Raw genomic sequence first — 9190 nt, 5'->3', positions numbered from 1 at the left:
CGCTGGGTGGAAGGAAATTCGTAGCTCGTCTCAGATTCCAGAACTTTCTGCCACAGAAATGTGAGGAACATGTGTTTTTTTAGCCAAATTTTGAGGTTTGCAAAGGATTCTGGGTAACAGAACCTGGTCCGAGCCCCCCAAGTCACCCCTCCTTGGATTCCCCTAGGTCTCTAGTTTTCAGAAATGCACAGGTTTGGTAGGTTTCCCTAGGTGCCGGCTGAGCTAGAGGCCAAAATCTACAGGTAGGCACTTCGCAAAAAACACCTCTGTTTTTTTCCAAAATTTAGGATGTGTCCAAGTTGCGCTTTGGGGTGTTTCCTGTCACCGGCGCTAGGCCTACCCACGCAAGTGAGGTATCATTTGTATCGGGAGACTTGGGGGAACGCTGGGTGGAAGGAAATTTGTAGCTCCTCTCAGATTCCAGAACTTTCTGCCACAGAAATGTGAGGAACATGCGTTTTTTTAGCCAAATTTTGAGGTTTGCAAAGGATTCTGGGTAACAGAACCTGGTCCGAGCCCCGCAAGTCACCCCTCTTTGGATTCCCCTAGGTCTCTAGTTTTCAGAAATGCACAGGTTTGGTAGGTTTCCCTAGGTGCCGGCTGAGCTAGAGGCCAAAATCTACAGGTAGGCACTTCGCAAAAAACACCTCTGTTTTTTTCCAAAATTTAGGATGTGTCCACGTTGCGCTTTGGGGTGTTTCCTGTCGCCGGCGCTAGGCCTGCCCACGCAAGTGAGGTATCATTTTTATTGGGAGACTTGGGGGAACGCTGGGTGGAAGGAAATTTGTAGCTCCTCTCAGATTCCAGAACTTTCTGCCACAGAAATGTGAGGAACATGTGTTTTTTTAGCCAAATTTTGAGGTTTGCAAAGGATTCTGGGTAACAGAACCTGGTCCGAGCCCCGCAAGTCACCCCTCCTTGGATTCCCCTAGGTCTCTAGTTTTCAGAAATGCACAGGTTTGGTAGGTTTCCCTAGGTGCCGGCTGAGCTAGAGGCCAAAATCTACAGGTAGGCACTTCGCAAAAAACACCTCTGTTTTTTTCCAAAATTTAGGATGTGTCCACGTTGCGCTTTGGGGTGTTTCCTGTCGCCGGCGCTAGGCCTACCCACGCAAGTGAGGTATCATTTTTATCGGGAGACTTGGGGGAACGCTGGGTGGAAGGAAATTTGTAGCTCCTCTCAGATTCCAGAACTTTCTGCCACAGAAATGTGAGGAACATTTGTTTTTTTAGCCAAATTTTGAGGTTTGCAAAGGATTCTGGGTAACAGAACCTGGTCCGAGCCCCGCAAGTCACCCCTCCTTGGATTCCCCTAGGTCTCTAGTTTTCAGAAATGCACAGGTTTGGTAGGTTTCCCTAGGTGCCGGCTGAGCTAGAGGCCAAAATCTACAGGTAGGCACTTCACAAAAAACACCTCTGGTTTTTTCCAAAATTTAGGATGTGTCCACGTTGCGCTTTGGGGTGTTTCCTGTCGCCGGCGCTAGGCCTACCCATGCAAGTGAGGTATCATTTTTATCGGGAGACTTGGGGGAACGCTGGGTGGAAGGAAATTTGTAGCTCCTCTCAGATTCCAGAACTTTCTGCCACAGAAATGTGAGGAACATGTGTTTTTTTAGCCAAATTTTGAGGTTTGCAAAGGATTCTGGGTAACAGAACCTGGTCCGAGCCCCGCAAGTCACCCCTCCTTGGATTCCCCTAGGTCTCTAGTTTTCAGAAATGCACAGGTTTGATAGGTTTCCCTAGGTGCCGGCTGAGCTAGAGGCCAAAATCTACAGGTAGGCACTTCGCAAAAAACACCTCTGTTTTTTTCCCAAATTTAGGATGTGTCCACGTTGCGCTTTGGGGTGTTTCCTGTCGCCAGCGCTAGGCCTACCCACGCAAGTGAGGTATCATTTTTATCGGGAGACTTGGGGGAACGCTGGGTGGAAGGAAATTTGTAGCTCCTCTCAGATTCCAGAACTTTCTGCCACAAAAATGTGAGGGACATGTGTTTTGTTAGCCAAATTTTGAGGTTTCCAAAGGATTCTGGGTAACAGAACCTGGTCCGAGCCCCGCAAGTCACCCCTCCTTGGATTCCCCTAGGTCTCTAGTTTTCAGAAATGCACAGGTTTGGTAGGTTTCCCTAGGTGCCGGCTGAGCTAGAGGCCAAAATCTACAGGTAGGCACTTCGCAAAAAACACCTCTGTTTTTTTCCAAAATTTAGGATGTGTCCACGTTGCGCTTTGGGGTGTTTCCTGTCGCCGGCGCTAGGCCTACCCACGCAAGTGAGGTATCATTTTTATCGGGAGACTTGGGGGGAACGCTGGGTGGAAGGAAATTTGTAGCTCCTCTCAGATTTCAGAACTTTCTGCCACAGAAATGTGAGGAACATGTGTTTTTTTAGCCAAATTTTGAGGTTTGCAAAGGATTCTGGGTAACAGAACCTGATCCGAGCCCCGCAAGTCACCCCTCCTTGGATTCCCCTAGGTCTCTAGTTTTCAGAAATGCACAGGTTTGGTAGGTTTCCCTAGGTGCCGGCTGAGCTAGAGGCCAAAATCTACAGGCAGGCACTTTGCAAAAAACACCTCTGTTTTTTTCCAAAATTTAGGATGTGTCCACGTTGCGCTTTGGGGTGTTTCCTGTCGCCGGCGCTAGGCCTACCCACGCAAGTGAGGTATCATTTTTATCGGGAGACTTGGGGGAACGCTGGGTGGAAGGAAATTTGTAGCTCCTCTCAGATTCCAGAACTTTCTGCCACAGAAATGTGAGGAACATGTGTTTTTTTAGCCAAATTTTGAGGTTTGCAAAGGATTCTGGGTAACAGAACCTGGTCCGAGCCCTGCAAGTCACCCCTCCTTGGATTCCCCTAGGTCTCTAGTTTTCAGAAATGCACAGGTTTGGTAGGTTTCCCTAGGTGCCGGCTGAGCTAGAGGCCAAAATCTACAGGTAGGCACTTCGCAAAAAACACCTCTGTTTTCTCCCAAAATTTAGGATGTGTCCACGTTGCGCTTTGGGGTGTTTCCTGTCGCCGGCGCTAGGCCTACCCACGCAAATGAGGTATCATTTTTATTGGGAGACTTGGGGGAACGCTGCGTGGAAGGAAATTTGTAGCTCCTCTCAGATTCCAGAACTTTCTGCCACAGAAATGTGAGGAACATGTGTTTTTTTAGCCAAATTTTGAGGTTTGCAAAGGATTCTGGGTAACAGAACCTGGTCCGAGCCCCGCAAGTCACCCCTCCTTGGATTCCCCTAGGTCTCTAGTTTTCAGAAATGCACAGGTTTGGTAGGTTTCCCTAGGTGCCGGCTGAGCTAGAGGCCAAAATCTACAGGTAGGCACTTCGCAAAAAACACCTCTGTTTTTTTCCAAAATTTAGGATGTGTCCACGTTGCGCTTTGGGGTGTTTCCTGTCGCCGGCGCTAGGCCTGCCCACGCAAGTGAGGTATCATTTTTATTGGGAGACTTGGGGGAAAGCTGGGTGGAAGGAAATTTGTAGCTCCTCTCAGATTCCAGAACTTTCTGCCACAGAAATGTGAGGAACATGTGTTTTTTTAGCCAAATTTTGAGGTTTGCAAAGGATTCTGGGTAACAGAACCTGATCCGAGCCCCGCAAGTCACCCCTCCTTGGATTCCCCTAGGTCTCTAGTTTTCAGAAATGCACAGGTTTGGTAGGTTTCCCTAGGTGCCGGCTGAGCTAGAGGCCAAAATCTACAGGCAGGCACTTTGCAAAAAACACCTCTGTTTTTTTCCAAAATTTAGGATGTGTCCACGTTGCGCTTTGGGGTGTTTCCTGTCGCCGGCGCTAGGCCTACCCACGCAAGTGAGGTATCATTTTTATCGGGAGACTTGGGGGAACGCTGGGTGGAAGGAAATTTGTAGCTCCTCTCAGATTCCAGAACTTTCTGCCACAGAAATGTGAGGAACATGTGTTTTTTTAGCCAAATTTTGAGGTTTGCAAAGGATTCTGGGTAACAGAACCTGGTCCGAGCCCTGCAAGTCACCCCTCCTTGGATTCCCCTAGGTCTCTAGTTTTCAGAAATGCACAGGTTTGGTAGGTTTCCCTAGGTGCCGGCTGAGCTAGAGGCCAAAATCTACAGGTAGGCACTTCGCAAAAAACACCTCTGTTTTCTCCCAAAATTTAGGATGTGTCCACGTTGCGCTTTGGGGTGTTTCCTGTCGCCGGCGCTAGGCCTACCCACGCAAATGAGGTATCATTTTTATCGGGAGACTTGGGGGAACGCTGCGTGGAAGGAAATTTGTAGCTCCTCTCAGATTCCAGAACTTTCTGCCACAGAAATGTGAGGAACATGTGTTTTTTTAGCCAAATTTTGAGGTTTGCAAAGGATTCTGGGTAACAGAACCTGGTCCGAGCCCCGCAAGTCACCCCTCCTTGGATTCCCCTAGGTCTTTAGTTTTCAGAAATGCACAGGTTTGGTAGGTTTCCCTTGGTGCCGGCTGAGCTAGAGGCCAAAATCTACAGGTAGGCACTTCGCAAAAAACACCTCTGTTTTCTCCCAAAATTTTGGATGTGTCCACGTTGCGCTTTGTGGTGTTTCCTGTCGCCGGCGCTACGCCTACCCACGCAAATGAGGTATCATTTTTATCGGGAGAATTGGGGGAACATAGATTAGCAAAACAAGTGCTATTTCCCCTTGTCTTTCTCTAAATTTTTTCCTTCCAAATATAGGAGAGTGTGTAAAAAAGACATCTATTTGAGAAATTCCCTATAATTCACATGCTTGTATGGTCACCCCGGAATTCAGAGATGTGCAAATAACCACTGCTCCTCAGCACCTTATCTTGTGCCCTTTTTGGAAATGCAAAGGTTTTCTTGATAGCAATTTTTTACGCTTTATATTTCAGCAAATGAATTGCTGTATACCCGGTATAGAATGAAAACGCACTGCAGGGTGCAGCTCATTTATTGGCTCTGGGTTCCTCTGGTTCTTGATGAACCTATAAGCCCTATATATCCCCGCAACCAGAGGAGTCCAGCAGACGTAACGGTATATTGCTTTCCATAATCTGACATTGCAGGGAAAAGTTACAGAGCAAAACGTAGAGAAAAATTGATGTTTTTTTACCTCAATTTCAATATTTTTCTTTTTCAGCTGTTATTTTCTGTAGGAAACCCTTGTAGGATCTACACAAATGACCCCTTGCTGAATTCAGAATTTTGTCTACTTTTCAGAAATGGTTAGGTTTCTGGGATCCAGCATTGGTTTCATGCCCATTCCTGTCACTGACTGGAAGGAGGCTGAAAGCACAAAAAATTGCAAAAATGGGGTATGCCCCAGTAAAATGCCAAAATTGTGTTGAAAAATTGGGTTTTCTGATTCAAGTCTGCCTGTTCCTGAAAGCTAGGAAGCTGCTGAGTTTAGCACTACAAACCCTTTGTTGATGCCATTTTCAGGGGGAAATCCACAAGCCTTCTTCTGCAGCCACTTTTTCAATTTGTTTTAAAAAAAACTAAATTTTCACTGTATTTTGGCCAATTTCTTGGCCTCCTTCAAGGGAACCCACAAAGTCTGGGTACCTCTAGAATCCCTGGGATGTTGGAAAAAAAGGACGTAAATTTGGCTTGGTTAGCTTATGTGGACAAAAAGTTATGAGGGCCTAAGCGCGAACTGCCCCAAATAGGCAAAAAAAGGCCTGGCAGAGGAGGGGGAAAAGGCCTGGCAGCGAAGGGTAATAATTTCTGAATCCTCTCGTGAGAAAGTGTGGCCCCTCTCTTTGAGTTCACCAGCCACTTCGGAGAGAATATGGAGTAATAGAAGGATTAGTTTGGAGGTAGATTATTTGGTGGCCCTCTGTGTGCGATTCCAACAGGAAGTAGCAATAGCTTTTTTCTTATTTTTGCATGTCATATCCTGTTTGTGGATGTAGGTTGAGTAGCCCTTCCCTGAATACGGAGTCCTCTGCCTGCATAGCAGCAGTGTAGGAATTCAGTACATATGCGGGACACATTGATATAATGCTAACTGAAAAGGAAATCACGTCTGCATGATTACAAGTATTCATCTTATTATACAGAAACTAATTTAAATACAATGTAAATAAAATGGGACTTGCATGTGCATTTTCATGACAAGTGTATGGAATTGAGCTTTTCACATAGTTTTGTATACATTTAATACGTTGTATTTTATTGTATTGTGAATTTGCATAGAGCTTAAGAACCCATCACAAGGTGTTCACGTGCTTTGCGTATAGGAAGCCTATTATGTGGAGTTCAAATAAATATACTAATGTTAGTTGAGAGATTTTTGGTCAGTTGTTAATTAAACCATACTGGTAGCGATAGTAGATCAAAGATTGTGCAAGTGGAGCTGGGAGGACACCCTCTTCTCTTCCCCCTTCAAACTTCCTCAAGGCCATAAGTCTTAATAGTGCCTGTGGTACTTCTTGGCTCTTCTGGTATGGGCATCGAATTTACTGCAAAGCATGTCATATTTTTAGCCACACTGCATTGCTTAGCTGGCTTTCAAGGCTCCCATAAACCTGTGGATACTTGTCAGGGACCCAAAAACCAATACGTTCTAATTCTTCTTGTGAAAACAAGGGTCCTCTCCTCACAATTCTCAGCCATTTTGGGAAATATATGGAGCTAAATGAAAGGCAGAATGGAGGTGTATTGCTTGATGGTATGTGATGGCTCAGGAATAGATTCGGCTTACTCCCTGTTCCTGAATGTCATATCCTTTTGGTCACCATAGGTAGATAATTCTTCCTGAATGTAGAGTTCTCTACCTGTGCTATGGAGCTTGGAGTGGAAATGGAGAAAAGTGGTATATGGGTGAATAAAATAGTATAAACTGGGTTGGTGGCTCAGTAGACTAATGCATACACTTCAGGAATCTTTGTTTGACCTCTTGGTTGCAGGCTAAAATCTGATGGGTCCACTCAGCCTTTCATTCTGCAGAGGCTGGTAAAATGAGTACCAGTGACATGGGTAAAAATAAATATCTGTTATTTCGGTACCAAGCACCCCAAAGCATGGGTGACTATGGCCTTTAACCTGTTTAGTCTGGGTTAGGCCAATATTCGATATCTGCACACCCTACCCAGTGCTGCTGTCAGCCATTGGCTGACACTGGAGAGGGCTACAAAGAATTCTCTGGTGCACGCACCATAGTATTTCTTTTTTTTTTTAAGAACTGGGGCAACACAGAATCACTTATGCATCAGCTCCTACCCCCCTGGTCCACGTAAGTCACAGATTCCCCACTGGAGCGGTTAACAAGAGCAGGTAAGCGATCTCTCCCACTCCAGTGGGGAAAAAACACCTGAAAAAGGCCTTCTTAAAACTATTTCCTGGCTGTGGATCGTGATTGTGCTGCGAACCCCTCTGGGGGGGGGGGTTATTTTGTTTAAAAAAAAAAAAAAACCCTGTGGGACATGATCATGTCCCCAGGGGAGGTAAACAAATTAATGTAAATAAAAGAAAGTGAAATTGTCAGGGGTTCAGCCCTCCCGACATACAGGCGGACCCCCTGTAGGGCCCTGAATTTTTTTTCTGAATGTGTGTTTTCCCTTGGTGGGGGCGCAGTCATGCCCCCCAAGGGAAAACACAAATTACCTACAAAAAAACATAAGAGAAAGGTAGGTGGGGGTTGGCCCTGAAGGCAAGGTCGACTGCCTGAAGGCTCATTTATTTTTTTATAATTTTATTTTTTCTGGTGGGGCAATTTCAGACCCCCCTGGAAAAACACACTTATACAAAAAAGCCACGTCATATGTGGCAATATTTATTAGAAAGATAAAAACATGGCAAAATGTTTGCATGCAGTGGAAGGCCCCGCACTGGTAATCTTTCTGTTGCTTATTTCTGTATTTGGTTGCTATGCTGATGATAATGAGGTGAAATCTTTGCACACGCAGTATTATAATTTTCCTGGTGATAGCACTGTGTGTTTTCACAAGGAGTATGCTTGAGCGCAAAGTTGCAAGGGCTACTATGTGAATGTGTTTTTCTTGAGATCAAAGGTTGATGTGTGGCTTCTGGAAATTATTTTTATACTAGCAAATGCCCAGCAGCTCCACCAACAATAAAGTTTTGCAAAAGTTATGACAAAAGTATGCTGTGATATTGAGTAAGTAGCAAGATGAAGTAATACTCTGTCTTTTTTGTCTATTTTTATTGTATTTGGAGAACCTGTAGGTTCCAGAAACAAGATAAGATAAGTAACTGTGTTTATTTACTGTTGCACACATCTCACATGCACACACCCACCGACTGATTTAGAACAATACTTCTGCCTTCTATGTAGGACAGTGTTTTACAATGACGGTTTTAGCCAATCAGCAGAGATGGCATCTCAGAAGATGACTGCTGTCCAGGCACTAACTTGGGTTATGGAGGACAGCAGACACTGACACAGCATCTGAGGGAGAGGAAAATGGAAAATAATCTTGGAGTGATTTTTCAGCCACTCAAGTTCTATCCAACTTTTAATCTGCCAACTTCTGAGGGACATGATGATGGCAGTCGTGCTGTCCCTTTGCAAGTGGGGAGACCATAACAGGTTAGACCAACCCAGAGAGCAGGCACGTGCATCCGCAGCCACAGACAAAGTGTTCTCTTGATCCCCAATTTTGTTCAGCCCCAAATTCGGCCTTTCGTTGGTGACACTGGATTGAGAGTCAATCTGGCCAATTGTTTGCCAATTGACTGCATCCATCTAATTTTGGCTGTTGATTTCCTTGAGCATATTGTGCAGCAAACACATTTGTGTGCCAAATAAATTCTGAGGGAACTTAGAGGCACTACAGGGCCTCTTTCTATGGCACACCAGTAGACTCCCACTTCACTTGATGTCTTTTTTTGGGCCTTATGCTAAAAATGGCACAAATCAAGATTGCAGTCCTACTGGTCTGCTTGCACCATTTGGGTAACTCCCATCTTCACACTATACACGAGGAGAAATAGTTTTTTGCCAGTGAAGCATATGCCACATTTCAGTCACAATTCTGCTGCATTGTCCTGGGACCATCCAGACCATAATAGTTGGTCAAAATTCACCCTTTTGTGGAAAATGTGTCTGCCAGATTTCCAGAGATTTATACTCCTGTAAAGAATATAGACATTGATGAGTTCTTGATCATATACAATGGGTGGTTACTGTTCAGGCCGTACATTGCGAGCAAAAGAGCTTGCTATGGCATCAAAATTTGTATGCTCTCTGAGAGCTCTCCTGGTTATGTGTACAGCTTG

This window comes from Pleurodeles waltl, chromosome 3_1 (assembly GCF_031143425.1).
Source record: "Pleurodeles waltl isolate 20211129_DDA chromosome 3_1, aPleWal1.hap1.20221129, whole genome shotgun sequence".
Lineage (NCBI taxonomy): Eukaryota > Metazoa > Chordata > Amphibia > Caudata > Salamandridae > Pleurodeles > Pleurodeles waltl.
The sequence above is the reverse complement of the archived record's forward strand: the minus strand, read 5'-3'. Positions refer to the sequence as shown.